The 20,863-nt window shown below is 43.3% G+C and overlaps 1 protein-coding gene across 3 annotated transcripts in view; it reads right to left on the bottom strand.

Moving 5' to 3' along the window:
• RASGEF1A (RasGEF domain family member 1A) overlaps nucleotides 1–20,863 on the bottom strand; it is a 225,335-nt gene that overhangs the window by 100,482 nt on the left and 103,990 nt on the right. For all 3 annotated transcript variants that reach the window (XM_079900990.1, XM_079900992.1, XM_079900994.1), the window contains one exon: nucleotides 17,034–17,647. The gene's annotated coding sequence lies outside the window, so the exon portion shown is untranslated. The remainder of the gene's footprint in view (nucleotides 1–17,033; nucleotides 17,648–20,863) is intronic.

The raw sequence follows: 20,863 nt of genomic DNA, 5'->3' as shown, positions 1-20,863 counted from the left end.
AAAACAGATTCTCTCCTACAGCCTCCAGAAGGAACTAGTCCTGCCAACATCTTGAATTTATCCCAATGAGACTGACCTCCAGAAACTGTGTTGTTTTAAGCCACTGAGATTGTGGTAATTTATTCCAGCAGCATCCGGAAACTAATATGTAATCCTTGCCAATACATTCTAAGTGTTGATTTCTCAATTTTTGCCAATCTGTTTGTTGTACAGTATTGTCTCATTGTAGATTTAATTGTTATTTTCCTGATGACGAATAATATCAAACATCTTTTCATCTGTCTATTAGTCATTTGAGTTTACTCTTTAGTAAAATGCCTGTTCAACATTTTTGCTCAGTTTTCTATTGATTATTCTTTTTTCTTATTGATATAGAAGCTTTCTGTATACTCTAGAAATTGGTGCAATGAGAGTTAAATGTGTTACAAATTGGTAAATGTCCAATTGTTTGGACAATCTTCTCCCAAGATTGTCGTAGCTTGTATTATCACCCCCTTTGTGTTTCTTTTTAATATAAATTTATTTATTATTTATTTTTGGCTGCATTGGGTCTTTGTTGCTGCACGTGGGCTTTGTCTAGTTGCGGCGAGCGGGGGCTACTCTTCGTTGTGGTGCATGGGTTTCTCATTGCGGCGGCTTCTCTTGTTGCGGAGCACGCGCTCTAGGCACAAGGGCTTCAGTAGTTGTGGAGCTCAGGCTCAGTAGTTGTGAGGCTTAGTTCTCCGGGGCATGTGGGATCTTCCTGGGCAAGGGCTCGAACCCGTGTCCCCTGCATTGGCAGGTGGATTCTTAACCGCTGTGCCACCAGAGAAGTCCCTGTGTTATCTTTTGATGGAGATAATGTCTTAATCTGTATAATAGAGTTTCATTTATGGCTTTCTTTTTTCTTTTTAATTATACTTTATTTTTTTATACAGCAGGTTCTTATTAGTTATCTATTTTGTACATATTAGTGTATATATGTCAATCCCAATTTCCCAATTCATCACACCACCACCACCACCCCCGCCACTTTCCCCCCTTGGTGTCCATACATTTGTTCTCTACATCTGTGTCTCAATTTCTGCCCTGCAAACCGGTTCAACTGTACCATTTTTCTAGGTTCCACATACATGCGTTAATATACAATATTTGTTTTTCTCTTTCTGACTTACTTCACTCTGTATGACAGTCTCTAGATCCATCCACATCTCTACAAATGACTCAATTTCATTCCTTTTTATGGCTGAGTAATATTCCATTGTATATATGTACCACAACTTCTTTATCCATTCGTCTGTCAATGGGCATTTAGGTTGCTTCCATATCCTGGCTATATAGTGCTGCAATGAACATTGGGGTGCATGTGTCTCTTTGAATTATGGTTTTCTCTGGGTATATGCCCAGTAGTGGGATTGCTGGATCATATGGTAATTCTATTTTTAGATTTTTAAGGAAGCTCCATACTGTTCTCCATAGTGGCTGTGTCAATTTACATTCCCACCAACAGTGCAAGAGGGTTCCCTTTTCTTCACACCCTCTCCAGCATTTGTTGTTTCTAGATTTTCTGATGATGCCCATTCTAACTGGTGTGAGGTGATACCTCATTGTTGTTTTGATTTGCATTTCTCTAATAATTAGTGATGTTGAGCAGATTTTCATTTGCTTCTTGGCCATCTGTATGTCTTCTTTGGAGAAATGTCTATTTAGGTCTTCTGCCCATTTTTGGACTGGGTTGTTTTTTTTTTAATATTGAGCTGCATGAGCTGTTTATATATTTTGGAGATTAATCTTTTGTCTGTTGATTCATTTGCAAATATTTTCTCCCATTCTGAGGGTTGTCTTTTCGTCTTGTTTGTAGTTTCCTTTGCTTTGCAAAAGCTTTTAAGTTTAATTAGGTCCCATTTGTTTATTTTTGTTTTTATTTCCATTACTCTAGGAGGTGGATCAAAAAAGATCTTGCTGTGATTTATGTCAGAGTGTTCTTCCAATGTTTTCCTCTAAGAGTTTTACAGTGCCTGGTCTTACATTTAGGTCTCTAACCCATTTTGAGTTTATTTTTGTGTATGGTGTTAGGGAGTGTTCTAATTTCATTCTTTTCCATGTACCTGTCCAGTTTTCCCAGCACCACTTATTGAAGAGACTGTCTTTTCTCCATTGTATATCCTTGTATGGCTTTCTTTTTTCATGGTTTGAGTTTTTCACTGTACTCCTCTCTAAATTCCCCAAACATTCCCAAGAATTTCAAATCCTCTGGGCCTTTACCGAACCCCAGGCTGCCCTCTCTTTCTCCCCCTGTCAGATCGTGACCCTCCCTCTTTTACCTCATAGGGAAATTCAAAACCATCATCAGGAACTGTCTCAACTCTTACCCCCAAATTTACACATTTGTCTGCATCCTTCCCTCCTGTCATAATGGAGGACACCATCCGTTTTCTCTCACAGGTCATTCTCTCCTCCTCTGCCCTGGATGCCATTCCACATACCTCCTCTTCAATATTGTGCATTTAAATATACCCTCTCTCTTCTCTCTCTTTAATGTCTTCCATTTAAACATCTAACCTTTCTCATTTTCAAAAAATCCCTGGAACACCCATGCCTTGTAGATTCCATCCTGCCTTCTTTTCCCATTCAGAGACATGCTTCTTAAAAGAATTAATGGTCTCCCTCCAATCTGCCTGAACCTCTGTGGCATAAGAAATACCTATTTGGTCTTTGTTCCCAGTTCCTGACATGGAGCTCCTAAATGTCTTGGAATTTCCTGTGCGAGAGGACTGTCTTTTCTTCTAATAAGATGACTTTTGGCAAATGCCCTAGCTTCAGGATGGGGGCTAGTCACCAGAAAGACCAAACCAGCCCCATTCCCCAAGCTCCAGAAGGTGGAGGGACTGAAGATTGATTTAATAATCGATCTTGCTGACATGATTAAACCTCCATAAAAACCCCTACACAATGTAATTCAGAGAGTTTTCCAGGTTGGTGAACACATTGAGGTACTGGGAGGGTGGTGAGCCTGGAGAAGTCATGCCCTCCTTTCATGCCCTACATGTCTCTTCCATTTGGGTGTTCCTGAGCTACAGCCTCTATAATAAAGGAGTAAGTGTAAGTAAACTGTTTTCCTGACTTCTGTGAACTGAAACTTGGGAGGGTCATGGGAATCCAAGTTAGACAGTAGCATGGGTAACCTGGGGACCTGACATTTGTGACCAGTGTCTGAAGTGAGGGCAGTCTTATGGGACTGAGTCTTTTTTAAAAAAACATTCTTGGGGGCTTCCCTGGTGGCTCAGTGGTTGAGAGTCCGCCTGCTGATGCAGGGGACACGGGTTCGTGTCCCGGTCCGGGAAGATCCCACATGCCGCGGAGCGGCTGGGCCCATGAGCCATGGCTGCTGAGCCTGCGCGTCCGGACCCTGTGCTCCGCAATGGAAGAGGCCACAAGAGTGAGAGGCCTGCGTACCGCCCAAAAAAAAAAAAAAAAAAAAAAAATTCTTGCTGAAGTTGCCTGAGACCTCTTTTGCCTGATGCAGCCAGAGTGATCTTTCAAACACTCAAATCTGACCAGGTCTCTCCCTTCCTTGAGAGGTAACACTCATTTTCCATCACATTTAGGACAGAGTCATTAATGTTAACAATTTAGAACACTTGTCTTTTTGTCTAAGGAAAATGTGTAACATCATGAATTCTAGTAACTCCTTTTAGTGATTTGCATGTGGTAATGAGCACACCTCTCTATGAAACAGAGGACTTTCATGGTTGTTCTCTGTCTCCTCATAGAGCACATTAAGAGTCAACTATTTGGTATTCTAGTCCAACATGTAAGGAGTTTAGAAGTTGCCACTCTGTCCTAACAAGTAAAAAACTGAACAAGCTGAAAAATCACCACCACTTCTTAGATTCTTCAGAGAAGTGAAATCACAGGACAAAATGCTATTCCCCAAATCAGAGAGATAGGCAGATGTGGAGAATCACAAATCAATGGAGCAGAAACCTCCACAGGAACCAGTGCCAGGGCAACGTAAACTGTAAGTGATTAATTTCTGGAGGCCCAATATGGACAAGTCTGAGAGTTAAAAACTCCAGGGGGACCTAGTCATCAGGGGGGGACCCCACACCTTTTGGGTGTTACCTCTAAGAGCTCTACCAAGTCCTCACAGTGAATATCACAGAAAAATCCCCTCAAGCTTCTGGCAGAGAAAGGGGGAAAGGAGCCATTTTGAACTATACCAGCGCCTTCTGTTCTTCTTGACAATGCCTGCCCTCATGAAAAACTGTTTTACCAAAACCTACTGGGATTTTATCAGAGCCTAGCCTACCCAGGGAAAGGGAAATACTCAACTCCAGTCCCTTCTAGCCATCCTGTCCCACCTAAGGGGGGGAAACAACTGAGAAGTACTGGTGAAGTTCACAGACCAAGGACCAAGGTACAGGTTCATCAAAGGCTGAGATCTAATCGTAGGACTATAGAATGCTTCCCCCTCCCCCACACCTTACCACACCACGTTACTAAAGGCCTATTTACCAGAGTTCTTTTCACTCAGTACATCATCTGCAGATTTCAACAAAAAATTACAAGGCATACTAAAAGGCAAAAGACATGGTTTGAAGAAACTGAACAAGTATGAGAATAAGAGTCAGATATGGCAGGGATGTTGGAATTATCAGACTGGAAAGTTAAAACAAGTATAATTAATGTGCTAAGTGCGTGCTCTAATGGAAAAAGTAGACAACATGCAAGAACACATCAGTAATGGAAGCAGATAGATAGAAATTCTAAGAAAGAATCAAAAAGAAATGCTAGAGATCACAGGATCACAAACACTATAACAAAAATGAAGAGTGCCTTTTATGGGCTCATTAGTCGACAGAACATGGCTGAGGAAAAAAATCTCTGAGCTTGACGATATGACAATAGAAACTTCCAAAACTGAAAATCAAAGAGAAAAAAAAAAACAACCACAGAACAGAACATCCAAAAACTGTGGGACAACTACAAAAAGTGTAACATATGTATAATGAGATTATCAGAAGAAGAAAGAGACAAAAAAAAAACCAGAAGCAATATTTGAAGGAATAATGACTGATAATTTCCCCCAAATTAATGTCAGACACTAAACCACAGATCTGGCAAGCTCAGAGAACACCAAGGAAGATAAACACCGAAACAACAATAATAACAACATATAATTAGGCATATCGTGTTCAAACTTCAGAAAATTAAAGATGAAGAAAAAATCTTTTTTTCTTTTTTTTTTTGCTGTACACGGGCCTCTCACTGTTGTGGCCTCTTCCATTGCGGAGCACAGGCTCCGGATGCACAGGCTCAGCGGCCATGGCTCACAGGCCCAGCCGCTCCGCGGCATGTGGGATCTTCCCGGACCGGGGCACAAACCCACGTCCCCTGCATCGGCAGGCAGACTCTCAACCACTGTGCCACCAGGGAAGCCCGAAGAAAAAATCTTGAGAGAAGCCAGAAGGAAAAAAAAAAACTTACCTATAGAGAAGCAAACTTAAGACCAACATTTGACTTCTCCTCAGAAACCATGCAAGCAAGATGAGAATGGAGGGAAATATTTACAGTGTCTAGAACTAACCTAGACTCTGTACCCTGTGAAAATCTCCTTCAAAAGAGAAGGAGGAAAAAGAATTTCTCAAACAAAAATTGAGAGAATTTTTTTCCAGTAGACTGGGCTTGCAAGAAATGTTAAAAGAAATTCTTCAGAGAAGGAAAATGATATAGGTCAGAAAGTCTGATCTATAAAGAAAGGAAAATCACTGGAAAATGAATAAGTGAAGGTAAAATAAAAACTTCTAGTTTCTTATTCTTAATTGATCTAACAGATAACTGTTCAAAATAATTACAAATATAAGCATATATATACTTATATATAAGTGAAATTAATGACAGTAATGATACAATGGGTGGGAAGGAGGAATTAGAAATATTTTATTATTATAAGGTACTTTCACTACTCATGAATCCATGGTGTTACTTGTTTTTTAATTTATTAATTTTAGTTATATATTTTTTTATTTTGGGGTCTTTGTTGCTGTGCATGGGCTTTCTCTAGCTGTGGCAAGTGGGGGCTTCTCATTGTGGTGGCTTCTCTTGTTGTACAGCACAGGCTCTAGGTGCTCAGGCTTCAGCAGTTGTGGCACATGGGCTCAGTAGTTGTGGCTCGTGGGCTCTAGAGCGCAGGCTCAGTAGTTGTAGCTCACAGTCTTAGTTGCTCCACGGTATGTGGGATCTTCCCGAACCAGGGCTCGAACCCGTGTCCCTTGCATTGGCAGGCGGGCTCTTAACCACTGCACCACCAGGGAAGCCCCATAGTGTTATGTGAAAGTGATTTTGGATTAGTTGTAAATGTATAGTAAAAATTCTAGTACAAAAAAAAGTTAAAAAATAATACAACAAATATGCTAAACAAGGAGAGAAAATGGAATCATAAAATGCTCAATTAAAACTACAATATACAATGAAGAAAAGACAGCCTCTTCAATAAGTGGTGCTGGGAAAAGTGGACAGCTACATGTAAAAGAATGAAATTAGAACACTTCCTAACACCATACACAAAAATAAACTCAAAATGGATTAAAGACCTAAATGTAAGGCCAGATAAAACTATAAAACTCTCAGAGGAAAACATAGGCAGAACACTTTATGACCTAAATCACAGCAAGATCCTTTTTGACCCACCTCCTAGAGAAATGGAAATAAAAACAAAAATAAACAAATGGGACCTAATTAAACTTAAAAGCTTTTGCACAGCAAAGGAAACCATAAACAAGACCAAAAGACAACCCTCAGAATGGGAGAAAATATTTGCAAATGAAACAACTGAAAAAGGATTAATCTCCAAAATTTACAAGCAGCTCAATAACAAAAAAACAAACAACCCAGTCCAAAAATGGGCAGAAGACCTAAATAGACATTTCTCCAAAGAAGATATACAGATTGCCAACAAACACATGAAAGAATGCTCAACATCATTAATCATTAGAGAAATGCAAATCAAAACTACAATGAGATATCATCTCACACCAGTCAGAATGGCCATCATCAAAAAATCTAGAAACAATAAATGCTGGAGAGGGTGTGGAGAAAAGGGAACACTCTTGCACTGCTGGTGGGAATGTGAATTGGTACAGCCACTATGGAGAACAGTATGGAGGTTCCTTAAAAAACTACAAATAGAACTACCATATGACCCAGCAATCCCACTACTGGGCATACACCCTGAGAAAACCAAAATTCAAAAAGAGTCATGTACCAAAATGTTCATTGCAGCTCTATTTACAATAGCCCGGAGATGGAAACAACCTAAGTGCCCATCATTGGATGAATGGATAAAGAAGATGTGGCACATATATACAATGGAATATTACTCAGCCATAAAAAGAAACAAAATTGAGCTATTTGTAATGAGGTGGATAGACCTAGAGTCTGTCATACAGAGTGAAGTAAGTCAGAAAGAAAAAGACAAATACCGTATGCTAACACATATATATGGAATTTAAGAAGAAAAAAAATGTCATGAAGAACCTAGGGGTAAGACAGGAATAGACACAGACCTACTGGAGAACGGACTTGAGGATATGGGGAGGGGGAAGGGTGAGCTGTGACAGGGCGAGAGAGAGTCATGGACATATACACACTAACAAACGTAAGGTAGATAGCTAGTGGGAAGCAGCCGCATGGCACAGGGATATCGGCTCAGTGCTTTGTGACCGCCTGGAGGGGTGGGATAGGGAGGGTGGGAGGGAGGGAGACACAAGAGGGAAGAGATATAGGAACATATGTATATGTATAACTGATTCACTTTGTTATGGGGCAGAAACTAACACACCATTGTAAAGCAATTATACCCCAATAAAGATGTTAGAAAAAAAGAAAACTACAATATACAATGCAGAAAAAACAGCCTCTTCAATAAGTGGTGCTGGGAAAAGTGGACAGCTACATGTAAAAGAATGAAATTAGAACACTTCCTAACACCACACACAAAAATAAACTCAAAATGGATTAAAGACCTAAATGTAAGGCCAGATAAAACTATAAAACTCTCAGAGGAAAACATAGGCAGAACACTTTATGACCTAAATCACAGCAAGATCCTTTTTGACCCACCTCCTAGAGAAATGGAAATAAAAACAAAAATAAACAAATGGGACCTAATTAAACTTAAAAGCTTTTGCACAGCAAAGGAAACCATAAACAAGACCAAAAGACAACCCTCAGAATGGGAGAAAATATTTGCAAACGAAACAACTGAAAAAGGATTAATCTCCAAAATATAAAAGCAGCTCATGCAGCTCAATATCAAACAAACAACCCAATCCAAAAATGGGCAGAAGACCTAAAGAGACATTTCTCCAAAGAAGATATACAGATTGCCAACAAACACATGAAAAGATGCTCAACATCACTAATCATTAGAGAAATGCAAATCAAAACTACAATGAGGGGAGGTTCCTTAAAAAACTAAAAATAGAACTACCATACAACCCAGCAATCCCACTACTGAGCATATACCCTGAGAAAACCATAATTCAAAAAGAGTCATGGGGGCTTCCCTGTTGGCGCGGTGGTTGAGAGTCTGCCTGCCGATGCAGGGTACACGGGTTCGTGCCCCGGTCCGGGAAGATCCCACATGCCGTGGAGCGTCTGGGCCCATGAGCCATGGCCGCTGAGCCTGCGCATCTGGAGACTGTGCTCCGCAACGGAAGAGGCCACAACAGTGAGAGGCCCACGTACCGCAAAAAAAAAAAGAGTCACGTACCACAATGTTCATTGCAGCTCTATTTACAATAGCCAGGACATGGAAGCAACCTAAGTGTCCCTCAACAGATGAATGGATAAAGATGTGGCACATATATACAATGGAATATTACTCAACCATAAAAAGAAACGAAATTGAGTTATTTGTAGTGAGGTGGATGGACCTAGAGTCTGTCATACAGACTGAAGTAAGTCCAAAAGAGAAAAACAAATACTATATGCTAACACATATATATGGAATCTAAAAAAAAAAATCGTTCTCATGAACCTAGGGGCAGGACAGGAATAAAGATGCAGACGTAGAGAATGGACTTGAGGACATGGGGAGGGGAAAGGGTAAGCTGGGACGAAGTGAGAGAGTAGCATTGATATATATACACTACCAAATGTAACATAGATAGCTAGTGGGAAGCAGCTGCATGGCACAGGGAGATCAGCTCAGTGCTTTGCAACCAACTAGAGGGGTGGGATAAGGGGGGTGGGGTGGGAGGGAGATGCAAGAGGGAGCGAATATGGGGATATGGGGATTATATGTATGCATATAGCTGATTCAGTTTGTTATACAGCAGAAAGTAACACAACTCTGTAAAGCAATTATACTCCAATAAAGATGTTTTTAAAAAAAAGATACATGCACCTCAATGTTCACAGCAGCATTATTTACAATTGTCAAGCCATGGAAACAACCTAAGTGTCCATCAACAGATAAATGAAGTTGTGGTATATATATATATATGTATATATATATATATATACACACACACACACACACACACACACATACATACACACAATTGAATATTACTCAGGCATAAAAAAGGATGAAATTTTGCCATTTGCAGCAACATGTATGGACTTTGAGGCCTTTATGCTAAGTGAAATAAGTCACACAGAGGAAGACAAATACTGTAGGATATCACTTATCTGTGGAATCTAAAAAATACATCAAACTAGTGAAGATAACAAGAAAGAAACAGACTCACAGATATAGAGAACGAACTAGTGGTTACCAGTGGGGAGAGGGGAGGGGGGAGGGGCAATATAGGGATGGGGGAGTGGGAGATATAAACTATTGGGTATAAGATAGTCTTAAGGATGTATTGTACAACATGGGAAATATAGCCAATATTTGCAATAACTGTAAATAGAATGTAACCTTTTAAAAGTGTATAAAAATAAAAAATTTAAAACCTTTAAAAAACTACAAAAGGCAGAAGAAAGTGTAAAAAGACAAAAATAGAAACAGAAAACAGCAACAAATAGAAAAGAGTAACAATATGGTAGATATTAATCCAATTATATCAATAATCACTTTAAATGTCAATTATCTAAATATACCAATTTAAAAATAGAGATTGTCAGTGTGGATCAAAAAACAAGACCCCAACTATATGTTGTCTACATAAACCCACTTTAAATAGAGACCTATATAGATTAAAAGGAATAGGATGAAGAAAGATATACTGTGCTAAACATTTGTCAAAAGAAAGTAGGGTAGCTGTATTAATTTCAGACAGAACCAACTTCAGAGCAAGGAAAATTATCAGTGATAAAGAGGAGGATTACATGATGATAAAGGGGTCAGTTCTCCAGGAACACATAATAAACATTAACATGTATGGACCTAACAACAGAGCATCAAAGTACATGACACAAAAATTGATAAAACTGTAAGGAGAAATAGATGAATCCACTATTATAGTTGGAGACATAAACTCTCCTCTGTCAGAAATGGGCAAACACACCAGACAGAAAATCAGTAAGGATATAGCAAACTCAACAGCACCATCGATCAACTGGGTATAATTGACATCTATCAACTACTTCATTCAACAGCAAAATATACATTCTTAAACTCACGTGGCACATTTACCAAGATAGACCACATTCTGGGCCATAAAACACATATTAACAAATTTTTAAAAATATGAAATACAATATTTGCTCTCAGATCACAATGGAATTAAACTAGAAATAAATAATAGAAAAATAGCTAGGATATCCCAAAATACTTGGAGATTAAACAACACACTTCTAAGTGAGACATGGTTCAAAGAAGAAATCTCAAAATAAATTAAGAAGTATTTTTAAGTAAATGAAATGAAAATACAACTTAGCAAAATTTGTGGAATGCAACAAAAGCAATGCTTGAAAGGAATGTTATAGCATTGAATACCTATATTTGAAAAGAAGAAAGACCTAAAACTAACCATCTAAGCTTCCCCCTTGGGAAACTAGAAAAAGAAGCACAAGTTAAATCCAAAGTAAGCAGAAGAAAAGTAATTTAAAAATTAGAACAGGGGATTCCCTGGAGGCGCAGTGGTTGAGAGTCCGCCTGCCGATGCAGGGGACACGGGTTCGTGCCCAGGTCTGGGAAGATCCCACGTGCCGTGGAGCGGCTGGGCCCGTGAGCCATGGCCGCTGAGTCTGCGCGTCCGGAGCCTGTGCTCCGCAACGGGAGAGGCCACAACAGTGAGAGGCCCACGTACGGCAAGAAAAAAAAAAAAAAAAGAATCTGCCTGCCAATGCAGGGGACACGGGTTCAATCCCTGGTCCGAGAAGATCCCACATGCCACGGAGCAACTAAGCCCGTGCGCCACAAATACTGAGCCTGCGCTCTAGAGCCCACAAGCCACAACTACTAAGCCTGCGTGCCACAACTACTGAAGTCCGCGCGCCTAGAACCCAGGATCCACAACAAGAGAAGCCACCGCAATAAGAAGCCCGCACACCGCAACAAACAGTAGCCCCCGCTCACCACAACTAGAGAAAGCCTGTGTGCAGCAGTGAAGACCCAATGCAGCCAAAAATAATAAATAAAAATAAATTTATAAAAAATGAAGATTATGAACAACTCTATACCCACAAATTTGATAACCTAGATGAAATGAACCAATTCCTTGAAAGACAATCTGCCAAAAGTCACTTGAGAAGAAACAGACAATCTGAATAGGCCCACATCTATTAAAGAAATTGAAACAATAATTTATAACCTAACAAAACAGAAAACACCAGGCCCATATGGGTTCACTGATGAGTTCTACCAAACACTTAAGAAAGTATACCAATTTTCTACAATGTCTTCCAGAAGACAGAAGTAGAGGGATGGCTTCCTAAATCATTCTATAAGGCTAGTATTACCCTAAAAGCAGGACCAGACAAAGACAGTACAAGCAAAGATTCAACTACTTAAGAAAATATAGTCTACATGTATTTGTAGCTGGGTGCATGGAAGCTACAACAGGTGCAAAATTCTGAAAGTAGGAAACATGTGGGGGAACTACTGTCCATCCTCTGCAGTGGGAGTTCCTGCTCTGCCCTAGCATGTGGCCTTTACCAGACATGACCAAAATCCACCTGACATTTGGTCAAGGCAGGCGCCAGAGTCAGCCTGCATATTAGCTATTAGTAAAGCTGGACTTCTCTGTTTTAAATAAATAGATATAAATGAATCATCTTGCTCACCTAACACTGGAACCAATTCAGGAAGTAATATTTACCTACTAAGTACCATCCCTTTGCTGAGTCTATAATATAGATTATTGTATTTAATTCTCACAGCTCTATGAAGTTGATCCTAAGATAACCCTCATTGGTGGAAGAAAACGAAGCAGAGATAACGAAGTCACTTTCCCAAGGTCACTCAGCTATTGATGAAAATCCAGATATCTCTGACTCTGATCAGAGAGATTGCTTTAACCATATTTGTAATGGCAACTACAGCTGGGGCAATATCCCCATTCTTTGCTTAGCGCAGTCATTCTTTTTATTGGACACAAATCAAGTGCAACCTTATGCTACACTTTTGCTATGATCCAAGGTTCTAGTCCCGGCTCAGGGGGAGGATGAAATCTATATGTGTCCTCAGCTGCCCTTGCCTCTAATCCCTGGATATCCATGGGTGATGTTCCTGGTTCTCTACCAGGGGTTGCTTTGGTCCTTATTTCTATCTGGTCTTGTCCCATTTTTTCCTGGAATATCTTGAACATCTGAATTTATGATTCGGCAATGCCACACTTCTCCACCTTTTAGCATTTACACATGCTTTTCCTATCTCTATAGTCTGTTGATGGTCATTTCAATGGAAATTTGGAAAGAAGTTAGAGTTGCATACAAATGTAGCCATCCTATCTGGAAGTCTATTCTATCAAGTACAAAAGCTAAACATTTTTCTTGCCTCTAGAGCATGATTATGGGCAAGTTCTCTGAACTGAGACATTCTTTCTCTCTCTCACCTGAGCTAAGAGCTCATACCTTAAGATATTCCACAGTACATACAAATGAGCAGGGCCAGGAGAAGCTGGAAGGTAGAGGAAGGGTGGGTCCTTCAGATGACCCTATGCTGAAATTTTCTGTTCACCCCACCTGGACCCATTCAAAGGCCACTGTTTACAAGGCTCTATTTAGAGTCATGGTTTTCAGTATGAATTCTGTGGGTCCCTGGCGAGTGGGAAAGAGGCTGAGTATGAGACCCCAGAAACCCCTATTCCCACTTCATCCAAGCAGCTCTGCATGTATCTATGCTAGAAACTTGGTCTGAGTCCTGGTCAGACATTTATGGATGATGTAAGTATGACTGAGCCAGGTGTATCTTTGTGAGAGGGCATGGGGGCTTCTGAGGTTCAGTCCTCATCCTGAGCCAGGAAGTCCTATGGCAGAGCCAGAAGGACCCTGCCCCCGGCAATGGTGGGGAGTCCAGTCCCATCTGTACCCAAGGCTGGGATTCAATTCGTCCCCTTAAAGATGTCCAATTTCTCTCATTTCACAAAAGAATGGGGACTTTTTGTAACTACGTGAAAAGGGAAAGCGTACAACATCAAATAAACACATATTTAGGACGATGGCCAAGACTGGTATCTCTCTGCCCTGGAGAGCTTCTGCCTCTGATGGGGAAGTACGTCCACTGCAGCTGCTTCTGCTCTAGACACTGTGACCTGTTGGTCCCTGCTCTACAAGCAGCAGGCTGTGCGTGCCGTGCTACTCCTGAGGCTAAACGGAGCCTCAGCACCTCTTGAGCCTGAGAAGCCAGGAGGTGTTAGGCTTCAGGTAGCATGAAGCCTTGGAAACTTGCAACTCTGAAGCCAAATGCAGCTTTATACAAATATTTAAAAGCCCGGACTTCCCTGGTGGTGCAGTGGTTAAGAATCTGCCTGCCAATGCAGGGGACACGGTTCGAGCCCTAGTCCGGGAAGATCCCACATACTACGGAGCAAATAGGCCCGTGAGCCACAACTACTGAACCTGCATGCCTAGAGCCCGTGCTCCGCAACAAGAGAAGCCACCGCAAGGACAAGCCTGAGCACCGCTACGAAGAGTAGCCCCCACTCGCCACAACTAGAGAAAGCCCACGCGCAACAACGAAGACCCAACACAGCCAAAAATAAATAAATAAATATATTTATTTATTTATTTAAAAAAAATTAAAAGCCCACTCGCTGTGGTAGAGATCCTTGGCATCTGGCCATAAGGAGGTGTGCTGTTGATCAGCACAAAGGACAGCGCCTGAATCGGCGCTTAATAGAATTACTGGATGTCAAGTCTGGGAAAGAAGGGCCTCCTTACAGATACCGGGAAGGGTCAGACTGAGGGTAGGGGTGTGCTCAGGTGCCCTGCAAATGCCACAAGCAATTGACATCCCCCTCTTGCCATCACAGCCAGAGGCATCTAGTTACACCTTCTAAAGTAGGGGGCACTGACTCACTTAGGAGCTGGGAGGCCACACATTTGGCACAAGTGGATGCCACGAGAAGACTGGGGGCTGGACAGCTTCCCTGGAGAGAGATACGCGATGCGTCCCCCAAAAGGGCAAACTCTGCCTGACCAACAGACTGGCCTCGTGGCTCCCTCCTGGCTCAGAGCACACTTTCTCTCTAGTTCGTGTGCTCATGCTGTTGACCTGCGATGCTGAGCTCCACTGCAAGTGGGAGGCCTCAATGGGATGAGGCTGCCCCATGTTCCTGATGCAGGTTCCAACGTGGCTTCTGGGTCGGGGCAGAGCTCCATTCCCAGATCACTGAGTGGTACGACACTGTTCCTTCTTTGCCTTCCGAGGAGCTACCTTCTACTGACCACTTCCTATGTCCTGCAAACACTAATCTCTTTACCTATGTCCTCTCCTCTGATCATCACAGCAACGCTGTGGGTGGGTATTGCTGCTTCTCCCATTCTGCAGACAAGAAACTGAGACTCAGAGAGGCTAAATCATGGCCAGTAACTGTAGCCAGGACTGTCACTCAGATCTGCCTCCAACCAGTGTTCCTGTAGTGTATGACTCCAAGGGCAGAGGACTCCTGGGGCAAGGATGCTGGGGTAAAGGACACACCACAGCCAAGCCCCATAACCTTCCTTCTCTAGGTCAGAGGCCATTTAGATTTGGGGGTCAGACAACACATGGCATTGCTCTGTGCTGGGCTTACAAGGTCTCTGCTTCTGAAGTCAAGAGTCCAACAGGAAGGCCAGCCTTAATGCACAAATAGTCATACAGTGTTAACCTCCCAGCCTCCCCTATTTGCCTGTTCGATGAGAGACATGACAATCATGTCTCTCTCACACACTGCCCAGGAAGAAATTGGACTAAAAGGTGTCTGGTCCAGGGTACAGGTTCAGTAGACATGGCTTCCTTCTGAGCTGCATGTGGGGGACCTGTGAACTGAGCCTCTTCCTCTGAGTCACCGGCAGCAGGTCTCCTGCCAGGGGTCGTGAAGGTTGACCAGTCCCTGCATCGTGGTGGATCTGCTGTCCTGGGGGTGGAGGCTGGGATCTTCCCCCAGACCACTTCCTGGTCACTTCCCTTTCCTTCACTCTTATGCTGCTGAAGGTCAGCATGGGGCCCTCCCTGGCCACATGATTCTCTTCTTTGGAAGCCCAAGGCGCTTCTCAGAAAGGAGATTGCTTGAACCCACAAAGCATGGGAGTTTGGAGGGAGGGGCTGTGTCCCAAACTGACAGGTGAAGGAAGCCACTAGGTGCACCTGCACTAGACATGGAGAAAGCTGTGGCCCCAGCGGGCTTGAGGGTGGTCACGGCTGATTTCTGTTCCAGCTCTGCCACGTACTGGCTGTTTGGACTTGGTACCCGCAAGCAACAGTTTCTACATCAGTCAAGTGAGTAAACTGAAGCTCCCTCTCCAGATAAAAGAAGAGGTAACATGTGGAAGACACCAGAACAGTTCGCCAGAGTGGCACTGATCAACAGAGGTTGACAGTGCGCGCACACACACACACACACACACACACACACACACACACCTCCCAAAGCCTGCTTAACTAGTCCATCAGAGCAAGCTCTCCAAGACTGGGTTTTGAATAATGAAAACATTTTGAGAGTGATAAATGCCTGCAGGCCATCAGTATTTCTCAGGAAGTGTAGTTGGTGCCCTGCCCCAGTGGTGTGCTGGGTGCCCCCTGGGAGAGTGTGTGGCTGGTCCCTGAAGAGGAAAGACATGGAGCCTGTGGGCTGCACCTCTACTTCCCTCACCTCACAGCCTCCTGACCTGGCACCAGTCAGGACACTGGTGGTCTGTGGATGCCCCTTCCTCTTCCCCCTTCCCCCTTCCCCACTCCGCTCTCCACTAGAAAACAGAGAGCCACACACGGAAGTGTCGTGTTCTGCTAATTGAGGGAGAGAGAGTTGAGTACTCTTGTCTTTCTGAAGGTTGATGTGTTTGTCAAAATCCAGCTTCAGCCCCTCCTCACAGATTAAATGACTCATTTCTCATTTGGATAAAAAGCTCTAATTTAGATAAAAAGTTCCTACATGGCTGTTTCTGTGAACAATATTTGTCTTTAATCTAAACAGATCATAACCGGTTAGAAAATTTTCTCCACTCTTCTGATTTATCTGCTTTTACATGCCAGCTTCAAGGAAGCAGACAATGGGCTCGGGTTGGGGGGCCCATAAGCTAAAGGAGAGAAGCAGAGGGGGGATGCGTGAAAGAGGAAACAGGGTTTTCAAAGCACCAGGGCTTGATCATGTTTCTGCACCCCCAAAGCACTGAGCGTGTCCATCACATGGCAGGCTGAATGAATGAATGAGTGAATGAATGGATGGAGAAAACAGGCGCAGAAGTGGGAAATTCAGGAAAGAACTTGTGTTTTCTTAGCTGGGTAGGATGACCACTCAGGTCCCCTAATGCTCACATCCCACAGGGAATACAGGCAGCTGTCTTACAGAGGATGAGACTGAGCTGAGGGGCTGCGGGACTTGCTCCGAGAAAATGGGAGGGCACAGCCCAGACCCCCCAGCAACAGGCCCACCCCCGCCCCTCACGCAGCCGCTTACCTGGGCTTGAGTTGCTCACAGCCAGACCCCAGCCATTCTTCCAGGTTGGACCAGTGGGGCCTCCTCTGGTGACCTCAGGACTGGACCCACAGCTGTCCCTGTAGGGGTGGCCCACGAACCCCTGCCCAGCAGATGAGGGCTGAGAGATGAGGTATTCTGGGAGACGCCCTGGGCCTCATCCCAGGGCAGCAGGGTCTGCGGTCCATGGACTCACTGCAGCGGGTCCCTGGTCCTGATTTTCACACCGCGACCAGCCCTCCTCAGTCAGAGCAGTGGGGCAGCTTCAGCCTTGCCTCCTATGCTCGGGGGCCATTGTGACTGGTGTTGAATTGACCGCCCCTGCTCTGCATGCAGCACAGCTGATGGCTGGTAAAAACAAAACAAAACACAGAAAACCAAAACTGAGGCAGAGAGAACAGAAAGGGAGACAGACAGATGGAGGAAGAGGTGATTCCTTGAGAAAGAGAGGGAAAGGGACAGGAAAAGATAGAGAATAAACAGAGATAGGGGACTTCCCTGGTGGTCCAGTGGTTGGGACCCTGCGCTTCCATTGCAGGGGGCACAGGTTCGATCCCTGGTTGGGGAACTAAGATCCCGCATGCCTCACAGTGCGGCTGAAAAAAAAAAAAGGATAAACAGTTATAAACATGGGGAAAGAAAGAATAAAACTGACTCCTGAAGAGGACAGCGTGTGCCCGTGTGTGTGAGCACGTGTGCGTGCATGTGTGGTGTGTGTGCGTGTCTGTTGCATGCACACACACGAGCCAGGTGTAGGGGGCATGTGTGGGAATAGTGCACTTTCACAGATGCAGCCCTAAGCCTTGCCACTGCGCGGGAGCATCAGTCCAATGGCCACCATCATGGGCTTGGGCATCCGTCACGTGGGCACTGCCAGTAAGGCAGTGAAGCTTGTTGAAATCTCTAGAAATTTCGAGGGGTTGGAGCCAGGGTGGGATGGTGCTTGGCCTTTCCTGCTCCCCCGAGTTCCCACAGACTCCAGCCACCCACCTGTCAGGGTCTGGGGGCTACAGACAAGCCAGTGTGGTGCAGGCACATTCTAAACTTGCTTGCAGTGAGGCAATGAGGACAGTCTTGGACATCTAAATGCACTTTAATGCACAGGTGCTGTCTGTAATTTGCCCCATGTTCATTTCCATGTTGACATTTTGAGAAAGGAATAGTATACCAATTTTACAGATGAGAGGATGAAACCTATGAGGTCGGTTTTTAGTCCCTTGTGGCCACAAATTTATGGAATAAAAAAATATCTCTGTTAAAAAACCACATCAGTGGATGGACCTAGAGACCGTCATACCGAATGAAGTAAGTCAGACAGAGAAAGACAAATATCATACGATATCACTTATATGTGGAATCTAAAAAAAAGGCTACAAATGAACTTATCTACAAAACAGAAACAGAGTTACAGAGGTAGAAAATAAACCTATGGTTATGGGGGTGGTAAGGGGGGGGATAAATTAGAAGATTGGGATTGACATATACACACTACTGTATATAAAATAGGTAACTAATAAGGACCTGCTGTATAGCACAGGGAACTCTACTCAATACTCTGTAATGGCCTATATGGGAAAAGAATCTAAAAAAGAGTGGATATATGTACATGTATAACTGATTCACTTTGCTGTACACCTGAAACTAACACAACACTGTAAATTAACTAGACCCCAATAAAAATTTAAAAAAAAACACATCAGGAGAGGACCACTGTGAAAGGCGGGTTGTGTTGGAGGTTCTGAGAGGAAAGAGACACAGAGCAGAGGGAGCCTGGGCTCCTGAGGGGTGAAGATTTGGGACACTGGGGGCAGTAAGTAGGGGGTGAGGTGTCCTCCTTCACTTGCTCCAGGACAGGGGCAGTAGGTGTGGGCACTTGGGCTTCAGAGGACAGACAGAGCCTGGGGCAACTCCCAGGAGGCCAAGTAGCCCCAGTCTAGAAACCTCTATCACTGGGACTCATGACTGACCACAAGGCTTGTCCCTTCCACTCATGTTCCTTGGGCAAGAGGCTGTAGGAAGAACTAGAACATTCATACAGGGGTAAAAAGGAAATGGCAAGGCAAGGATGCACAGTCATATGTTCCTGTGATTTAACACACACCAAAGGAAAACAAACACCACAAAAGAGGAAACCAGGGACTTCCCTGGTGGCGCAGTGGTTAAGAATCCACCTGCCAATGCAGGGGACACGGGTTCAATCCCTGGCCCGGGAAGATCCCACATGCCGCAGAGCAACTAAGCCCATGTGCCACAACTACTGAGCCTGCACTCTAGAGCCCGCAAGCCACAACTACTGAGCCTGAGTGCAACAACTACTGAAGCCCGTGCACCTAGAGCCTGTGCTCTGCAGCAAGAGAAGCTAATGCATTGAGAAGCCCAAACACCACAATGAAGAGCAGCCCCCGTCCTCCGCAACTAGAGAAAGCCCACGCACAGCAACAGAGACCCAAAGAAACCAAAACAATTTTTTTAATTTTTAAATTAAAAAAAAAGAGGAAACCAATGCATCCCGTGGAAATCAACATTCAAGGACTTAGAGTTAATTGAGTAAAGAGAGAAGACTTTAGAAAAAGTATAATTAATATCCACAGAGAGATATGACTGAATAGGAAGCCAGAAAAATATTCAGTGACAAAATTGAAGGCATCCAGATTGGAAAGGAAGAAGTAAAACCATCTCTATTTGCAGATAACACACTCTAGGACGTAGAAAACTTTGAAGGAATATACACTTACACATACACACACGAACACACATGCACACAGCTGTTAGAACTAATAAATGAGTTCAGCAAGGTTGCAGGGTATACAAGATCAATAAACAATCAGTCGTATCTTTATATATCAGCATTAAACAATCTGAAAATAGAATTAAGAAAACAATTCTGGGGGCTTCCCTGGTGGTGCAGTGGTTAAGAATCTGCCTGCCAATGCAGAGGACACAGGTTTGACCCCTGGTCCGGGAAGATCCCACATGCCGTGGAGCGACTAAGCCCGTGAGCCACAACTACTGAGCCCATGTGCCACAACTACTGAAGCCCACAAGCCTAGAGCCCGTGCTCCGCAACAAGAGAAGCCACCGCAGTGAGAAGCCTGAGTACCACAACGTAGAATAGCCCCCACACGGTGCAACTAGAGAAAGCCCATGCGCAGCAACGAGGACCCAATATGGCCAAAAATAAATAATAAAATAAATAAATTTATTTTAAAAAAAAAAAACAATTTTGTGTTAGTTTGCTAGAGCTGCCATAACAACATGCCACAAAATAGGTGGCTTAAATGGAAATTTTTTCGTCTCACAGTTCTGGAGGCTAGAAGTCTAAGACAAAGGTGTTGGCAAGTTTGGTTTCTTCTGAGGGCTGTGAGGGAAGGGTCTCTTCCAGGCCTCTCTCTTAGCTTCTGGTAGTTTCTCGGCTTGTCACAGCATAGCTCCAATCTTCACATGGCATCCTCTCTGTGTGCATGTCTATGTCCAAATTTCCCCTTCTTATAAGGACACAGACATACTGGATTAGGGGCCCACCCTAAAGACTTCAGTTTAACTTGATTACCTCTGTAAATACCGTAACTCCAAATAAGGTCACATTCTGAGCTACTAGGGGGTTAGGCCTTCAACATATGGATTTTGAGGGGATATAATTCAACCCATAACAAATTCCATTTACAATTGCATCAAAAATAATAAAATATTTATGAATAAATTTAACAAAGACGTATACACTGAAAATTATAAACATAATTGGAAGAAATTAAAGAAGACTTAAATAAATGGAAAGGCATCCCAAGTTCATGATGGGAAGACGTAATATTGTT

This window comes from Stenella coeruleoalba (genome assembly GCF_951394435.1).
Source record: "Stenella coeruleoalba genome assembly, chromosome: 16".
NCBI classification, from domain to species: Eukaryota; Metazoa; Chordata; class Mammalia; order Artiodactyla; family Delphinidae; genus Stenella; species Stenella coeruleoalba.
Note: the sequence above shows the minus strand (reverse complement) of the source record. Positions and strands in the feature narration are given on the sequence as shown.